The sequence below is a fragment of the Hyperolius riggenbachi genome, chromosome 12, assembly GCF_040937935.1.
Source record: "Hyperolius riggenbachi isolate aHypRig1 chromosome 12, aHypRig1.pri, whole genome shotgun sequence".
NCBI classification, from domain to species: Eukaryota; Metazoa; Chordata; class Amphibia; order Anura; family Hyperoliidae; genus Hyperolius; species Hyperolius riggenbachi.
This window is the reverse complement of record NC_090657.1, coordinates 52,092,290-52,112,275: the sequence shown is the minus strand read 5'-3', so window position 1 is coordinate 52,112,275 and position 19,986 is coordinate 52,092,290.

Sequence of the window (19,986 nt, the reverse complement as noted above, 5' to 3'; positions counted from 1 at the left end):
CCACTTACTTTGAACATTGGTGGAACATAGGCCCCTGGAAGGTGGTTTTATCTCCTACCTGTACTCTGTATTTTCTCAACCGATTGAGGCATCTAAATTCAAATCTATGCTTATGTGGGAATCCAAACTAGGTCAAACACTATCTATCTCACGCTGGTCTAAATGTTGTCTCACTATCAATAGAGATAGTAGTTACTTCTCTCATATCGAGACTAGTCTGAAGGTCCTTCACAGGACATATATCACTCCTTCCATTTTACATAGAATAGACAAAACTAAATCTAAGGAATGCTTTAGAGGTTACGGTAGAGTAGAAGACTGAGCCCACATCTGGTGGTTCTGTCCCTTGGTTCAACGTTTCTGGTCGGAGATTTCCGCCATTATTAGCACAGTTCTGGAAAGGACTGTCACCATTGACCTGTTTATGTTACTAATGGGAGATAAACCAAAGGGCTGGAAATACCCTCCTCATCGTATGGCACAGCATATAGCCAAGGCTGCCAAGTTGAATATAGCCAGAATGTGGCTAACTACTACATTTTTCAGTTGATCTTACTAAATTTATGCGTGCTCAAACACCAAGTTTAACCCTTACAAATCTGGCTTTGCAAATCTGGCCTAATTGGCTTATCATGAGGCATTGCTCATGCAAATATGCATTTGCTTTCGCATGCCAAACTATGCAGGATCAAAAACCAATACCGCAAAGCAGTTGCCCTGCGGGAATTAGTTCATGCTACATTAGCACTATCCAGGAGCCCCACGGGGATGCTTCCCAATGCCCCCATACAACCGGGGGGCCACGGGGCTCTCTCACAGCCTGGGGACTACAGCGGCACCCCGGAGGGGGAGGCTGGGTGGCGCAGGCGACCCCCCAAGCGTGGCCAGCGCCAGGGAGGGCCGTCTGCTCCCACCTCCCAATATTAAAAACAGGCACTTACCTTAAGGTCCATTGCGTTCTGCTACATGAGCATAGACTTGGCGGCACCACATGAGAAAGGAGTGAAGCAGGGGTCACCCCAAGCTTTGGAGCTCAGGGCTGGCTTACACACAACACTCCAGAGGGGGGGGGAGTACAGGCACAGACAGCTCACCCCAGGGCTCACACCACCTAGAGCAAGCCATCAACCACCTGCCTCCAAAGGATACAATTATGAAAATGCTTACCACAAGAGAATTTATGCGTGCTCAAACACCAAGTTTAACCCTAACAAATCTGGCTTTGCAAATCTGGCCTAATTGGCTTATCATGAGGCATTGCTCATGCAAATATGCATTTGCTTTCGCATGCCAAACTATGCAGGGTCAAAAACCAATACTGCAAAGCAGTTGCCCTGCGGGAATTAGTTCATGCTACATTAGCACTATCCAAGAGCGCCACGGGAAGGCTTCCCAATGCCCCCATACAACCAAACTATGACCCTGCATAGTTTGGCATTTAAAAGCAAATGCATATTGCATGAGCAATGCCTGAGGATAAGCCAATTAGGCCAGATTTGCAAAGCCAGATTTGTTAGTGTTAAACTTGGTGTTAGAGCACGCACAAATTCTCTTGTGGTAAGCTTACTAAATCTATCATGACTGACATCCTCATTTCTGAAATGCTGGTCGCAATACCTAACTATACATCTGAAATATTCACTAAAACTTGGCTAAAGCCCTGGCTTAACTATGTTGACAACTCAGGTCTCCATCCTCTGGTTCTTGCCTCATAACTACTACATGTCCTTATTGCGTCATATTGGTATATGAACATATTTCTGTCCACTCCATTTTAACACCCTCTATACTTACTGGTGTCTCTATTATAACCCATATCCCACTTGGAGCAGTTCATACCAATTTTGATAATGTTTTCTTATTATTAATGTTGCTAATTAGCTCTCTTCATTCTCTCTTCTTTCCCCTTTAACTTTTTTTTTCATTTATTTTCACTTGTTGTTCATGTAATTTTCCCCGAGGAGGAGTGTTTATGCATTTCTTGTTAAACTGAACTTATTGTTCAATAAAACCTATTTGAAGCTAAAATCCACACATATATTTGCCCATTTGTCCCAGTTATTGAAACGTTTAAATTATATCCCTAGTACAATGTATGGTGACAATATTTTATTTGGAAATAAAGGTGCATTTTTCACATACAAATAAGAAGTACATTTCTTCCAGAGTAAAATGAGCCATGAATTACTTTTCTCCTATGTTGCTGTCACTTACAGATGGTAGTAGAAATCTGACAGAAGCGACAGGTTTTGGACTAGTCCATCTCTTCTTAGGGAATTCTCAGCAAGGCTTTTATTCTTTATAAAGATATTCCCTAAAACGGATTAAAACAATGATGCTGGCCAGCTTGCTACACAATTTTTTGGCAGTTGAACAGAGCAACTGCCATTCACTAAGTGCTTTTGAAAATAAATAAATCCCTGAGAATCCCCCAATGAAAAGATGGACTAGTTCAAAACCTGTCGCTTCTGTCAGATTTTCACTACCTATTGTAAGTGACAGCAACATAGGAGAAAAGTAATTTATGGCTGATTTTACTCTGGAAAAAAACGTACTTCTTATTTGTATATGTTTGTATATATTTTAAATTTTAAAATTTTTCGCCATAGTGCCCCTTTTATTTGGAATACTGTCACAATTTTTGAGGTAAACCAATCTGTAACACTTACAGAAATATGTAATGTGCTCATCTGATTTAAAAAAAAAGTACAATTAAAAATAAATTTTATTTTTCTGATCTTGATAAAAAAATATTAAACATATTAAATGTATTTTGCTTTTGCTTGTAACATCTAACATGCTTTTTATAACCTTTGACTTAATAAATAAATATTTTCTTAAAAGTGGTTTGTCTATGGTAGTAATTGTAATTGGTGCTGATAAATAGATTTTACTGATGGGAAATGGTCTCCAGGTATCCCGGATAAGTGATGCCATACCTAAGGGACAAGTCCTCCAGGACTCAGCCTGTAGCCTAGAATGCTTAAAAGAAATATGTGTCTCTTTGCATAGTACTATCTGCCCTAAATATATTAAAGGATGAATCATGTTATGTTTATTTCCCTACAACAAGAGGTAATTATTGTAGGCAGATGAAAAGAGTAATGAAAAGCTATGTCCATGTCCTATCTTTATAAACTTTATGGGCCCAATATAAATTCTCTTTTTCTCCAAGTTTTCTCCTACGTGATATTTTTACATCTTATGAATAAAATGACTTTTAAGCCTCTAGAAAGGAAGAAAATACTCTGAATTTCCAGACAGTAGTTTTCCACCTACTGTTGGCTACAATTACTAGGTAATGCCTAATGATGTTGATCCAGGGATTTTATCTGATTTTATCTGATTGCCATCTGGAGTCGGGAAGGAATTTTTTTCCCTTTTGGGGCTAATTGGACCATGCCTTGTAAGGGTTTTTCACCTTCCTCTGGATCAACAGGGATATGTGAGGGAGCAGGCTGGTGTTGTACTTTGTTCTCTGGTTGAACTCAATTGACGTATGTATTTTTTCAACCAAAATAACTATGTAACTATGTAACTATGTTTGGTGCTTTGTCAGTTGCAGTGCTGAAAAGTTAAATTTAAATAGAAGATGAAAAATTATCTCCTCGGGAGAAAACTTAGAATAAAAAGTGAATTGTATCGGCCCTATTTGGTGATGTTTAGTGATCATCTTGTTGAATATGACTTACTGGCAAAAAAAGCTGATTGTGATTGTGATGTTGGCACACCAGGCCCATTTGTAACAAATGCCTCTCTGAGTTCTTGTAGAGTTCATGTCAAAATTTCCCAAAGCTGCCTATGTCCCCCAACTTGCGAAGAGAAGGGACCCACCACCGTCTTCAAGTTTGTATTAAGCTCTTTTATTTAAGGCATAAACAGGATACAGTAGATAGGGCAAGCAACGATGAAGTTTCGAGAGGCGCTTCTCTCTTTAGTAAGTCCACATGCCCTTTCTATGTCCCCCAACTTCTGCAGAATCTTTCTCCTTGTGTGTTTGATCCCCCCCCCCCCATAGATTAGATAGACTTTTAAATGATCTCTCCTTATCTGTTTTAACTCAGAATTTATCACTTCTTGAAGTGTCTACTTTCCAAAATGGGGTCATTTGTGGGGTGTGTTTACTGTCCTCGCATTTTGGGGGGTGCTAATTTGTAAGCACCCCTGTAAAGCCTAAAGGTGCTCATTGGACTTTGGGCCCCTTAGCGCAGTTAGGCTGCAAAAAAGTGCCACACATGTGGTATTGCCTTACTCAGGAGAAGTAGTATAATGTGTTTTGGGGAGTATTTTCACACATACCGATGCTGGGTGGGAGAAATATCTCTGTAAATGACAATTTTTTAATTTTTTTTACACACAATTGTCCATTTACAGAGATCTTTCTCCCACTCAGCATGGGTATGTGTAAAAATACACCCCAAAACACATTATACTACTTCTCCTGAGTACGGCGATACCACATGTGTGGCACTCTTTTGCACCCTAACTGCGCTAAGGGGCCCAAAGTCCAATGAGTATTTTAGGGGCCCTAAACCGTGAGGAGTAGTCTTGAAACCAAATGTCGCAAAATGACCTGTGAAATCCTAAAGGTACTTATTGGACTTTGGGCCCCTTAGCGTACTTAGGGTGTAAAAAAGTGCCACACATGTGGTACCGCCGTACTCAGGAGAAGTAGTATAATGTGTTTTGGGGTGTATTTTTACACATACCCATGCTGGGTGGGAGAAATATCTCTGTAAATGACAATTGTTTGATTTTTTTTACATGCAATTGTCCATTTACAGAGAGATTTCTCCCACCCAGCATGGGTATGTGTAAAAATACACCCCAAAACACATTATACTACTTCTCCTGAGTACGGCGGTACCACATGTGTGACACTTTTTTGCAGCCTAGGTGCACTAAGGGGCCCAACGTCCTATTCACAGGTCATTTTGAGGCATTTGTTTTCTAGACTACTCCTCACGGTTTAGGGCCCCTAAAATGCCAGGGCAGTATAGGAACCCCACAAGTGACCCCATTTTAGAAAGAAGACACCCCAAGGTATTCCATTAGGTGTATGGCGAGTTCATAGAAGATTTTATTTTTTGTCACAAGTTAGTGAAAAATGACACAAATCAATTTCCGCTAACTTTTGACAAAAAATAAAATCTTCTATGAACTCGTCATACACCTAACAGAATACATTTGGGTGTCTTTTTTCTAAAATGGGGTCACTTGTGGTTGTGGGGTTCCTATACCGCCCTGGCATTTTACGGGCCCAAAACCGTGAGTAGTCTGGAAACCAAATGTCTCAAAATGACTGTTCAGGGGTATAAGCATCTGCAAATTTTGATGACAGGTGGTGTATGAGGGGGCGAATTTTGTGGAACCGGTCATAAGCAGGGTGGCCTTTTAGATGACAGGTTGTATTGGGCCTGATATGATGGATAGGAGTGCTAGGGGGGTGACAGGAGGTGATTGATGGGTGTCTCAGGGGGTGGTTAGAGGGGAAAATAGATGCAATCAATGCACTGGGGAGGTGATCAGAAGGGGGTCCGAGGAGGATCTGAGGGTTTGGCCGAGTGATCAGGAGCCCACACGGGGCAAATTAGGGCCTGATCTGATGGGTAGGTGTGCTAGGGGGTGACAGGAGGTAGAGTGACCAGACGTCCCGGATTGCCCGGGACACGTCCCGGATTCGGGGTCCGCTGTCCCAGGCTTAATGAGGTCCCGGGAAACGTCCCGCTTTGAGCAGCGGGACGTCCCGGCCTCGGGACTCTGGCCACTCTCTCCTCAATGAACTGGCAGCGGCGTCTATAGACGCCGTGCCAGTTCATTGCCCGCAGCCCCGCTCCAGCCTCCTCTTCCGGTGTCTGTTTCCGACACCAGCAGGCGAGCAGGGCTACGGCAAGATGGCTGCCGGAGCCCTGTACTGGAGACCTATTTGTGTCACTAGTACAGGGCTTCGGGCGCCATCTTGCCGTAGCCCTGTCAGCGCGGGAGACCAGAGCAGGAGGAACAAGACGGTCCCAGGACGGAGCAGCGCGCCAGAGGCCGGACACTTCTGCCAGGTGAGTAAATGCTTTCTTTTCCAGGTGAAATGTTTGCCCGCATTGTTTCTTTTCCAGGTGAAATGTTTGCCCGCATTGTTTCTTTTCTGGTGAAATGTTTGCCCGCATTGTTTCTTTTCCAGGTGAAATGTTTGCCCGCATTGTTTCTTTTCCAGGTGAAATGTTTGCCCGCATTGTTTCTTTTCCAGGTGAAATGTTTGCCCGCATTGTTTCTTTTCCAGGTGAAATGTTTGCCCGCATTGTTTCTTTTCCAGGTGAAATGTTTGCCCGCATTGTTTCTTTTCCAGGTGAAATGTTTGCCCGCATTGTTTCTTTTCCGGTGAAATGTTTGCCCGCATTGTTTCTTTTCTGGCGAAATGTTTGCCCGCAGTGCGTTTCTTTTCTGGCGAAATGTTTGCCCGCATTGCGTTTCTTTTCTGGTGAAATGTTTGGCCGCAGTGCGTTTCTTTTCTGGTGAAATGTTTGCCCGCAGTGCGTTTCTTTTCTGGCGAAATGTTTACCCGCATTGCGTTTCTTTTCTGGCGAAATGTTTGCCCGCAGTGCGTTTCTTTTCTGGCGAAATGTTTGCCCGCATTGCGTTTCTTTTCTGGTGAAATGTTTGGCCGCAGTGCGTTTCTTTTCTGGTGAAATGTTTGCCCGCATTGCGTTTATTTTGTACTGACATGTTGCCCGCATTGCGTTTATTTTATACTGACATGTTTGCCCGCATTGCATTTATTTTATACTGACATGTTGCCTATTGCGTTTATTTTCTGGTGTCCGGGGTAACTGTTACTGCATTTATTATTTAATGGTCATAGATGGCTATGTTTGCTGCTTTGTGGTTACGGTATACTATTAGCATCACACAGTTTCTGCACACCCATGATACAAAGTCTCATTTGTCCACATCATGGCGTAAACACTGCTTTCTTATGCCTCGCTGTTACATCATTACGTTAGCTCCGCCCATACAATGTCATGGCCACGCCCATTTTTTCCTCCCCCAGTCTTCGCCACTGCACGCTCCTCACTCCTTCCCACTCCCCCCCCACGCCCCCCTCCCCGTCCCAGGTTGGACCCACAAAAATATGGTCACTCTACAGGAGGTGATTGATGGGTGTCTCAAGGTGTGATTAGAGGGGGGAATAGATGCAAGCAATGCACTGGCGAGGTGATCAGGGCTGGGGTCTGAGGGCGTTCTGAGGGTGTGGGCGGGTGATTGAGTGCCCTAGGGGCAGATAGTGGTCTAATCTGATGGATAGCAGTGACAGGGGGTGATTGATGGGTAATTAGTGGGTGTTTAGAGGAGAGAACAGATGTAAACAATGCACTTGGGAGGTGATCTGACGTCGGATCTGCGGGCGATCTATTGGTGTGGGTGGGTGATCAGATTGCCCGCAAGGGGCAGGTTAGGGGCTGATTGATGGGTGGCAGTGCCAGGGGGTGATTGATGGGTGGCAGTGACAGGCGGTGATTGATGGGTGATTGACAGGTGATTGACAGGTGATCAGTGGGTTATTACAGGGAAGAACAGATGTAACTAATGCACTGGCGAATTGATAAGGGGGGGTCTGAGGGCAATCTGAGCGTGTAGGCGGGTGATTGGGTGCCCGCAAGGGGCAGATTAGGGTCTGATCTGATGGGTAACAATGACAGGTGGTGATAGGGGGTGATTGATGGGTAATTAGTGGGTGTTTAGGGTAGAGAACAGATGTAAACACTGCACTTGGGAGGTGATCTGACGTCGGATCTGCGGGCGATCTATTGGTGTGGGTGGGTGATCAGATTGCCCGCAAGGGGCAGGTTAGGGGCTGATTGATGGGTGGCAGTGCCAGGGGGTGATTGATGGGTGGCAGTGACAGGGGGTGATTGATGGGTGATTGACAGGTGATTGACAGGTGATCAGTGGGTTATTACAGGGAAGAACAGATGTAACTAATGCACTGGCGAATTGATAAGGGGGGGTCTGAGGGCAATCTGAGCGTGTAGGCGGGTGATTGGGTGCCCGCAAGGGGCAGATTAGGGTCTGATCTGATGGGTAACAGTGACAGGTGGTGATAGGGGGTGATTGATGGGTAATTAGTGGGTGTTTAGGGTAGAGAACAGATGTAAGCAATGCACTTGGGAGGTGATCTGACGTCGGATCTGCGGGCGATCTACTGGTGTGGGTGGGTGATCAGATTGCCCGCAAGGGGCAGGTTAGGGGCTGATTGATGGGTGGCAGTGCCAGGGGGTGATTGATGGGTGGCAGTGACAGGGGGTGATTGATGGGTGATTGACAGGTGATCAGTGGGTTATTACAGGGAAGAACAGATGTAACTAATGCACTGGCGAATTGATAAGGGGGGGTCTGAGGGCAATCTGAGCGTGTAGGCGGGTGATTGGGTGCCCACAAGGGGCAGATTAGGGTCTGATCTGATGGGTAACAGTGACAGGTGGTAATAGAGGGTGATTGATGGGTGATTGATGGGTAATTAGTGGGTGTTTAGGGTAGAGAACAGTCGTAAACACTGCACTTGGGAGGTGATCTGACGTCGGATCTGCGGGCGATCTATTGGTGTGGGTGGGTGATCAGATTGCCCGCAAGGGGCAGGTTAGGGGCTGATTGATGGGTGGCAGTGACAGGGGGTGATTGATGGGTGATTGACGGGTGATTGACAGGTGATTGACAGGTGATCAGGGGGATAGATGCATACAGTACACGGGGGGGTCTGGGAGGGGGGGTCTGGGGAGAATCTGAGGGGTGGGGGGTGATCAGGAGGGGGCAGGGGGCAGGGGGGGATAAAAAAAAATAGCGTTGACAGATAGTGACAGGGAGTGATTGATGGGTGATTAGGGGAGTGATTGTGTGCAAACAGGGGTCTGGGGGGTGGGCAGGGGGGGGGGGTCTGAGGGGTGCTGTGAGCGATCTGGGGCAGGGGGGGAGAAATCAGTGTGCTTGGGTGCGACATAGGGTGGCTGCAGCCTGCCCTGGTGGTCCCTCGGACACTGGGACCACCAGGGCAGGAGGCAGCCTGTATAATACACTTTGTAAACATTACAAAGTGTATTATACACTTTGTATGCGGCGATCGCGGGGTTAACATCCCGCCGGCGCTTCCGTATGGCCGGCGGGATGTTGCGGCGGGTGAGCGGAGTCAGGCGGCGGCGGAGGATCGCGTCACGGATGACGCAATCGCTCCGCCCATGCCCCTAAAAGGACCGCCGCCTCTGTGGGTGAGCTGGTCTTTGCGGGCTCCACTTCCCGGCCGCCCCTGTGCGTTAGGCGGTCGGGAAGTGGTTAAAGGGTATTTTACTGTATTGATATGGTGTGACATATCACCTAGGAGATAACTTAGGACAAAAAGTGAATTGGACCGTGACCTTTTTCTCCTAAGTTTTCTGATATTTTTACACTATAAATAAAATGACTTTTATACCGACCAACAAGCAAGAAAATACTATTTTGATAGTACTTTTTCACCTAGTTTTTGGTACTTATTAAATTACAGAGTGCCAAAAATTATTTTAAACAGGTGATGAAAAATCATCTCCAGGAGAAAACTTAGGAGAAAAGGGGCCTGATTTAATTGTCTTTTACTCATAAGTTTCCTTCTTCTAAGAGACAATTTTTCATCTTCTGTTTTCAGCACGCTTTCATTGAAAAGTAAATACTAGTGGATGAGAAATTACTATCAAAATTATTCTGTTTTCTTGCTTGCTAGTGGCTTAAAAAGCATTTTATTGCTTAGGTATGTAGAGATCACCTAGGTCTAGGAGAATACTTAGGAGAAAACGTGAATTGAATAGAGGCCATTATAGTTTAGGTGATTGATAAGTAACGAGACATATGTTTTGTGAATCAGTTGATGTGACTAAGTTGTTTGAACTGAGTTGGTTTTTGTTTAACGTAGCAGTTTAAATATTTCAGATTATCCACTGAACATAGACCTCTTGACCAATACAAATACACTTCCACAGAAACAAGGCTGCAGAATCATCATTTTACCAGCAACAAACAATGAACGCACCTCAACCTTGAAGCTGGAAGTATAAGAAATATATAGCATGGCTGTATCCTCGGTTTCAGCCTCGGAGGAAATTGCCTTGGCAAACACAACGGAAGAAGCTACATTTGTCCTGCTTGGATTTGGAAAACTTCACAATTCAGTATTGGCCTTCATCATTATCTTAACAATGTTCATCACAACCTTGTTTGGAAACCTCACAATAGTAACTTTAGTGTTAAGTAGTCGTCGGCTCCATACCCCCATGTACATGTTACTCTTGCACTTGTCCATATGTGATGTTGTATTTACCACTAACATAGTTCCTAACATTCTCCTCTCAGTTCTTAAAGGTGTGATTAGAATTTCTATACAAAAATGTATTTCTCAGTTTTATGTGTATGGAGTGTCCGTAGTAGCTGAATACCTTATTCTTACGGCTATGTCCTATGATCGCTATATCGCCATCTGTAGACCCCTGCACTACACCTCCATTATGGATGTTAGCATGTGTGTAAAGCTGGTTGGCCTTTCTTGGCTTGCAGGAGGCTTAATAACGCTAAATACTGTCCTTATTATTTTCATGCAGCCCTTCTGTGGTCCTAATATCATTGATCATTTCATTTGTGATATTGGCCCTCTTTTTAAGCTGTCCTGCTCAGACTTATTTTTCTTTCAAGTTTTTATCTATGTGCTTGCCATTCCCTCACTACTCACTCCATTTATGTTCATCATTGTGACCTATATCTGCATCTTCATAACCATCAGCAAGATCACCTCCAAGGAGCGGAAGGAGAAGACCTTCTCTACCTGTAGCCCACACCTGACCTCAGTATGTTTGTACTATGGGAGCCTCATCACCATCTATGTTTTTCCAAACAGGGGACAGGAAATAAGTACAAACAAAGTTCTGTTTCTTCTCTACACAGTGATAAACCCATTATTCAACCCATTTATTTATAGCATAAGGAATCAGGAGATTAGGAAGCTGCTAAGATGGTTGTTTTGGAAAAAGAAAAGACCCTAACTTTAAAGAGAACCTGAGGCAGAATGGTAGCATAAAAAAAAGCTTAGCACCGTCACTTCTTGGATGAATCTGCACCACTTTCCAACACTCCCTATGGCCCTGTTTATCCTCCACGGCCATAAGAAAACAAGTACTTCCAGGTCCCGGCACATCTGTTATAGGATGAAAACCTCGGAAAATGAGCTGAGGCAGGCAGTGAAGGGGCATTCCTAACGCTGGTGTGGGCATAATGCAGAAGTGCCCTTCCAGAAAGGACACCCCTTTAGCTAATGGGTGATCAACAAGCTGCCGAGGCCAGGGGGAAGACAGCAGTGCAGAGAGAACACAGAGGTAATATTATTATTATTTATTAGATTTATATAGCGCCAACATATTACGCAGCGCTGTACAATAAATAGGGTTACAGACAATGATAACAGGGGTGACAGAACAATACAGGTAATAGACAAATACAACAATGCAGGTAATAGCAAAAAGATACACAACACAATGCAGACAGTAGTACAATGCCAGATCATAAACTGGAGTGGTAGTGGTAAAAATTACAAGTTCCAAATTCTGGGTAAAGTGCACACAGTCAAGTATGATACACAAGGGGAGAGGGCCCTGCCAAAGGCTTACAATCTAGAGGGAGGGGTTCGTGACACAAAAGGAGGGGGTGCAGCTAGAAGTTATTGGCAGAAAGGATTAGGGCTGTGTTGAGTTGATTTAGGCCTCCTTGAAGAAGTGAGTTTTTAGTGCTTTTTTGAAGGTGTAGAAGGTGTGAGCGATCCTGATGGGCAGTGGGAGAGAGTTCCACAGGATGGGGGCAGCTCTAGTGAAGTCCTGCAGTCGTGCATGGGAGTGCGAGATGCGTGGGGTGGTTAAGAGGAGGTTGTTGGAGGAGCAAAGTGGGCGGCCAGGTGTATATCTGCTGACCAGGTCAGAGATGTAGGTTGGGCAGGACTTGTGTATGGATTTGTAGGCCAAACATAGGATCTTTAAGCTAATTCTGAAGTGAATTGGAAGCCAATTAAGGGATTTGCCTAGGGGAGTCGTGGAGACAGAGCGGTGGGAGGAGTAGATGAGTCTGGCTGCTGCGTTCATGATGGATTGTAGGGGGGCTATGCGGTTTTGAGGGAGGCCTGACAGGAGGGAGTTGCAGTAGTCCAGGCGGGAGATGATCAGGGCGTGGACAAGGAGTTTGGCAGTGTCTGGGGTCAGGAAAGGCCGGATCTTGGAGATGTTGCGTAAGTGGAAATAGCAGGCCCTAGCTACGGTTTGGATGTGGGAGGTGAAGGAGAGGGCCGAGTCCAGGGTGACATCCAGGCAGCGGGCTTGTGTGGTTGGATGAATGATGATAAATGTGATAAGGTCCCATACCTCTATGTCCCATTTATTTAAGAAAATCAACCTCAGGTTCACTTTAAACAATATATGGCCTATTTCTTTCACTAAGTCCGAGCTTTGTATGCTCAGACTCAGTTGTTTCCACTTTCATTTTGTGTCTTGCCATCTTGTTAATGGTGCAGAAAGATAACTTTCTAGATTGCTAACAACTAAGTTTATCTCTTTACAGTACACAATATTCACTACATTTTTGTCTAATATAATTCAAAGTGTAAGATGAGGGAAACTCAAAGACAGGAAGATAACAGAAGAAACCAAGCTATAATATACAGTAGTACCGAGTTTTCAAGCTAGTGTGAGATGAGTGTAGAGAAGAGTGAGGTACAAAAAATGGGTTGCCAACACAAGCAAGCAGTCTGTAGGATGATGAGAAGAATCAGCTTGTCTGGGGTGAGTTGGTTCACAAACTGGACATAAAATACTAACCTCTGTTTAAAGTGAACCGAGCATAATTTTTAACACCCAGTGCAGCTCTATAGCAAATTAAAAATGCATTCTAAAAATGTGGTTTATTATTAAAAAACCTTTCGTTTTACCTCATCTTTTTACATTTAAGGGTTAAAATACACACTTCTTGCGTCTGTGAAAGGACCTGCGGACGGAGAGAAACAGATGATGGAAGGCAGATAAGAAATTACCTCATTAGACTTAATTACCACAAACAAACTCTGAGCCTTCCCCATTGTACTTCAAACAGAAAACATACCGGACGCACTTGAAGAATTTCACACCTAGACTGGATTAGACAGCATAAAAGCAGCAGGGGTTTTGAACTCCTGAAACATGGCAGCCCTTTCAGCAATTTGAAGCCAGGAGCTGCTTAGATCACTTTAAAGTAGATAGATACTTGGAGGAAACAGAGTTACCTATTGGAATAAAATAAGTAGGAAGCTAAAACATTAATGTAAGAACTAACGTACCTTCAGAAAGACTCGAGCCTGTTTAGCCTTAAAAGGTTTTACGAAAGACTGGCATTGATTAAAATAACTTTTACCCAAGGTCTTCAATAGGTAGGCAAAATCTTGGCCTGGTGAACTAGACAATAAACTTGCCGGTACAGTAAGGCTTCATCTGGGCATCTGATCCTCCAGAGGTTTACCACGTCCTCCTCCAGACCACTGCCAGTCACTGGGACCCTCTTGAAGTTTGCACCCATGCTCTTTTTCATGCACAAGTGCAGCTGTATTGTGTCTAGGTAATAACAACCATGCCTGTGCACTACAACAAACAAAGTTGCTCAGCTTAATGCACAGGAACGGCCATACTCTTGTAGGTGCAGTACAGCCCACGCTCGTACACGGTGGGGAGTGTAGCCATGCAAACATATCCGACAAGCTCTTGTTGGACATGTTCCAGGGGTCCACATCCAGCAACAGTGGGTGCCCGGAGGAAATAGGAGGCCTCTGCAGGATTCAAAGGCTTCTCTATTCTTAGGTAAGGATCTAATTTTTTTTTAAACCGGCTCGGGCACACTTTAACACCTTCACTGGAAGTGCGTGTTCACTTTAATACAGTAAATAAATCATATTCCAAATGGTATACAAATCAATTTACTAATTAGTAATTTAGATTTGCTAAAAGAGCTGAGTTTGGTGCATTTTTGTTAGTTTGCAGTCAGCTAGGTTTAGGATTTTGTGCCAAGAATCTAAGGCTGAGATGCTGTCCAATCAACCATGTAAATGCATTATTAGGTATCCAGGCCGGCCCGCCCATAAGGCGGGGTGAGGCGGTTCCTCAGGCGGCAAAGTGGGGGGCGGCACCTGTACTTGTAAATAGTAATTTATTTTTTTTTGTAAATACGTGTTTATTTTTTTTTTAAATGTAGATGTATTTATACTTTTTGGCCACAAGATGGCAACCTTGAGTTTGTTTACATAACGTCATTCTAAGCGTAACATGTACGCTTAGAGGGACGTAGGGAGGATGTAGGAGGCAGAAAGAGCAGGGCCGGCCCGCTCATGAGGCGGGGTGAAACATTTGCCTCAGGCGGCATTTCTGGGGGGGGGGGGGGCGGGCACCCACCTGTCTATGGGTGCGGGGGGCCACCCGCCGAGCTTGAGGAGTAGCGGGCAGAAAGGGGGTATTGGGCCTAGCGGTGGGGAGGGGGGTCAGACCCCTCCCCTCCCTCGCCTGGGTCCCCCGATCTGCTCTCCCCTCCAGCTTTAAAAAGTGAAGTACCAGCTCTATGATTAAGAGGCAACGGGCGGGGATCACTTACCTTTTCTGCGTTCCAGCGTGCGCTCCACTGACGTCACTTCCTGCAACGCCGCCCGCTGTATTGTAAGTGGACGGCGTTGCAGGAAGTGACGTCAGTGAAGCGCACGATGGAACGCGGAAAAGGTGAATTATCCCTGCCCATTGCCTCTTAATCATAGAGCTGGTACTTCACTTTTTAAAACTGGAGGGGAGCGCAGATCGGGGGACCCAGGTGAGGGAGGGGGGGCGTCCGACCCCCCTCCCCACCGCTAGGCCCAATACCCCCTTCCTGCCCACTACCCCTCCAGCACGGCGGCCTCACCACCCACGGAACGGGGGGGGGGGGGGATTTTTTCGAATTTTGCCTCAGGCGGCAAAAAGTCTAGGGCCGGCCCTGAGAAAGAGCGAGGCTTCCGAGAGAAGCCATCGCTTTTTCTGCCGGGGAAAGGGATCAGTGATCGGGCACCATGTCCCGATTCACTGATTCCCTGGCTAACAAACCACGGGCCGGGAGCGCGCGTGTAGGAGCGCGATCGGCCACGGGAGCGTGAAAAAAATTATGATATAATGAATTGGTTGTGTAGTATGGATAATTACTAGAACATTAGTAGCAAAGAAAATATTCTCATATTTTTATTTCAGTTATATAGTTTTTTTCATAACATTACATTATTCTCTAATATTTGCAGTTTACACACTACTCAGCATTCTAAATGATTTTACAGAGCAGGCAAGTGAACATTTGAACCCTTCTCTGCAGAGAAAAAGAATATACATTGACAGACACTTGAGATAATAAGCTTCAGAAGACAGAGCTCTCTGCGACTTTGAAAGTCATGGAGCTCAATGGCTCTTTTGCATAGATAACAACTGGATTTTCTTAACTCTTCCTATACTGGAAACAATATTCGACTCGTGTATCTGCTCCTAATGTTATATTTCTTAGCTGTACTACACATACAAATCATTATATCATAATATTTTTTCCCACTTACCTGTCACAATCGAATCCCTGCCATAGCCATATATATGTACATGTATGTGTAGTGTACTGTATGTATCTTAGTCTAGGACCAATTGGGGGGGGGGGGGGGAATAAAAAAATAGTTTTCTTTTTCAATAATGTGGGTCATTTTTAATTAATAAAAAAATAGCAGCAGCAATCAAATGTCACCAAAAGAAAGCTCTATTTGTGGGAAGAAAAGGAGGTAAAATTTATTTGGGTGCTAAGTTTTATCACCGAGCAATAAACCGCTAAAGTTGTGAAGTGCCGAGTAAAAAATGGCCTGGTCACTAGGGGGGTATAAACCTCTGGTCCTCAAGAGGTTAAATAACATTGACAAAGTGAAACTAGCTGAATACCTATCATCACCTCTGATCTTCTAAAAACAGCCTCAGTGCAGTAACTGTTCTCAGATGATCGGGATGGTGGAGATCAGGCATGTATCTAGAAATCAATATTAGCAGCTGGACTGTGTTCAGAAAACTTTATTAAATGTGTGCTCACAACCTTCAGCTGCCCTCTGCCCGGATGGTTAAATTATTCTCCTCCAAGTGGTCAGACCCACCATATGGGGAGTCTTGATCACTAGCTCTTCACGTCATCTTGTTAAGGAGGGTGATAGGAAGAGTAGCCTACTACAGATGGTCAATGAAATGCAAATAAGTTCTTGCTGCTTGCTGCTGCTTGTGCATATCTCTTAAGTGGATTCAACAGCCTTACATGCTTGACAAAGGACATACAGTGGTGTGAAAAACTATTTGCCCCCTTCCTGATTTCTTATTCTTTTGCATGTTTGTCACACTTAAATGTTTCTGCTCATCAAAAACCGTTAACTATTAGTCATTGAACACAAAATGCAGTTTTAAATTATGGTTTTTATTATTTAGTGAGAAAAAAAAACCTCAAAACCTACATGGTCCTGTGTAAAAAAGTGATTGCCCCCCCTTGTTAAAAAATAACTTAACTGTGGTTTATAACACCTGAGTTCAATTTCTGTAGTCACCCCCAGGCCTGATTACTGCCACATCTGTTTCAATCAAGAAATCACTTAAATAGAAGCTATCTGACACAGAGAAGTAGACCAAAAGCACCTCAAAAGCTAGACATCATGCCAAGATCCAAAGAAATTCAGGAACAAATGAGAACAAAAGTACTGTAATTTAGATCTATCAGTCTGGTAAAGGTTATAAAGCCATTTCTAAAGCTTTGGGACTCCAGCGAACTGCAATGAGAGCCATTATCCACAAATGGCAAAAACATGGAACAGTGATGAACCTTCCCAGGAGTGGCCGGCCGACCAAAATTACCCCAAGAGCGAAGAGAAAACTCATCCGAGAGGCCACAAAAGACCCCAGGACAACATCTAAAGAACTGCAGGCCTCACTTGCCTCAATTAAGGTCAGTGTTCATGACTCCACCATTAGAAAGAGACTGGGCAAAAACGGCCTGCATGGCAGATATCCAAGGCGCAAACCACTTTTAAGCAAAAACAACATTAAGGCTCGTCTCAATTATTGCCAAGACTTTTGGGAAAATACCTTGTGGACCGAAGAGACAAATGTTGAACTTTTTGGAAGATGCGTGTCCTGTTACATCTGGCGTAGAAGTAACACAGCATTTCAGCAAAAGAACATTATACCAACAGTAAAATATGGTGGTGGTAGTGTGATGGTCTGGGGTTGTTTTGCTGCTTCAGGACCTGGAAGGCTTGCTGTGCTAGACAGAACCATGAAGTCTACTGTCTACCAAAAAATCCTGAAGGAGAATGTCCGGCCATCTGTTCGTCAACTCAAGCTGAAGCGATCTTGGGTGCTGCAGCAGGACAATGACCCAAAACACACCAGCAAATCCACCTCTGAATGGCTGAAGAAAAACAAAATGAAGACTTTGGAGAGGCCTAATCAAAGCCCTGACCTGAATCCTGTTGAGATGTTGTGGCATGACCTTAAAAAGGTGGTTCATGCTAGAAAACCCTCAAATAAAGCTGAATTACAACAATTCTGCAAAGATGAGTGGGCCAAAATTCCTCCAAAGCGCTGTAAAAGACTCGTTGCAAGTTATCGCAAATGCTGGATTGCAGTTATTGCTGCTAAGGGTGGCCCAACCAGTTATTAGGTTCAGGGGGCAATTTCTTTTTCACACAGGGCCATGTAGGTTTTGAGTTTTTTTACTCACTAAATAATAAAACCATCATTTAAAACTGCATTTTGTGTTCAATTATGTTATCTTTGACTAATAGTTAATGGTTTTTGATGAGCAGAAACATTTAAGTGTGACAAACATGCAAAAGAATAAGAAATCAGGAAGGAGGCAAATAGTTTTTCACACCACTGTAAGTTAGGATATGAGACTATGCTAATGCAATTATTGGAGATACCAGTGCAGTGTAAATCTGGATATCAGTGTTATGGACAATATGAGAGACATATAACACCGTTTTTATAAGCATGCTATTTATAGTGGTACCACGTTTTTTTGCTCTCTCTATACTATTTGGTGCGGGTGCACCCCTTTTTTTGTATAGTAGTCCAGCCAATCAATAGTTGCCATTTAATTCTAAGGGCAGGGCATATGTTAAGGGCTCGTTTCCACTATCGCGAATCTGCATGCGTCCAACGCATGCAGATTCGCACATGTAATGCAAGTGAATGGACCTGTTTCCACTGTAGCGTTTGCGTGGTGCGTTTTTATGAGCGGGGAAAAAACGCACAAAAGAGCCAACGAATTCGCCTGCTAGTGGAATGCATGCGAATCGCCGCTAATGTATTTAATAGGGAAATCGCATGCGTTTTTTTACGCGTTATTTTACGCGATTACGCATGCGATTCCGCATAGGAACCAATGTAAATTAACACAAGCAGTGACATGGTTAAAAACGCACATAGCCTAACCTATGCGAAATCGCATGCGTAATCGCGTAAAATAACGCGTAAAAAAACGCACCTGCATGCGATTTCTTCTGCGGTGGAATCCAGGCGATTCCGCACCGCTGCAGTGGAAACGAGCCCTAAGGACATGGCCATATAGTTTAGATTCCTCTGTTGGAGTTTGGTTGGTAGCCAATCGGCGTTCTATTCATGTATCGATCCCATTGGTCTCTACAATATTTTGTTACCTCTGTGAGTGTATATTTTTATTTTTACCTGGCAACAGTGAATAATTTTGCTGTGAGCTGGGATACCTCACATACTTTACTAGAGGGACATTGATGTACCACTGTGGTTGACATATGGTTGGGTTTAGATGGGTTAGGGGAAGGTGGTGGTCCTTTGGGTTGTACAGCTATTACTGATTTATGCTATTTGGAATTTTTTAGAGATTCTATTCAATAAAGATTTTCTACTTTTTGAAGAAACAATCTCACAGTTTATGTATTATTATTTAGCAATTGGCAGTGTGCAGTAGATACTGGTTGGTTCATTTTAGTTTTTGTTGGTCCTAAGGTAACTATGTATGTTTTTTTTTTATTGTATTTTTTTATGCAAACGTTTAGTGTAATGCTGGGAGGGCATACTTTCTGACCACCCAGCACAACAAGACTAAGTAGCTGGATAATGGAAGAGGCTCCACAGATGGACACAGGAGTAATGAACAAGGAAGCAAGATTGCCCAGAGCAACTGCAGCTCTGGGCCGCCTATCAGGCTAGATGCTATGTGACACAATACATAGCGGACATAGTCGGTAACAGGCTTGGGTCATACACGTTAATTCAGATGTCAGTCGTATTGGAAGGATTAGGCAGATTTGTAGTCAAGAGGCAGGCAAAGGTTGGTACACAATACAATATACAATATTACAAATAATACAATACTGACTGACTAGAGTACATATATATTGTACTGATGCGCAATATATGAAATGTAGCTCTCAAATAACTCACTAGCTAAGCACAAGTAATGACAATTAACAAGACAGACAACAGACAGACAGACAGAATGCTCAGCCAATCTAGTCGCTGTTTCAGCAACGGCAACATTCACACTGAGATAGACAAGACTAACAGGTAGGATCATAACTAATGGCAACCGTTGCTATAGTTCGTCATCAAGAACAAGGCAAGAACAAGGCTAGAAGGAATACTACCAGTCACCAACGTGGTGCTGGCAGAATTCAAACTATCAGGATCAGAAGGACTTCACTGACCCCCGCAGGTCAGCAAACGTCCAGCGGACATGAAATTACAGAGCAAGGCATTATACATTTTTACAATAACAACTTTCACAGCAGAGACCCAACGACAACTCAGAGAGCTGAACGCTATGTGGGGCGGAGTCTGAAATGGGAGGCAGACTTTTATGCTGGCATCAGCCAATGAATGCAGGTATGCATACAAGTATGCAAATTCCCAC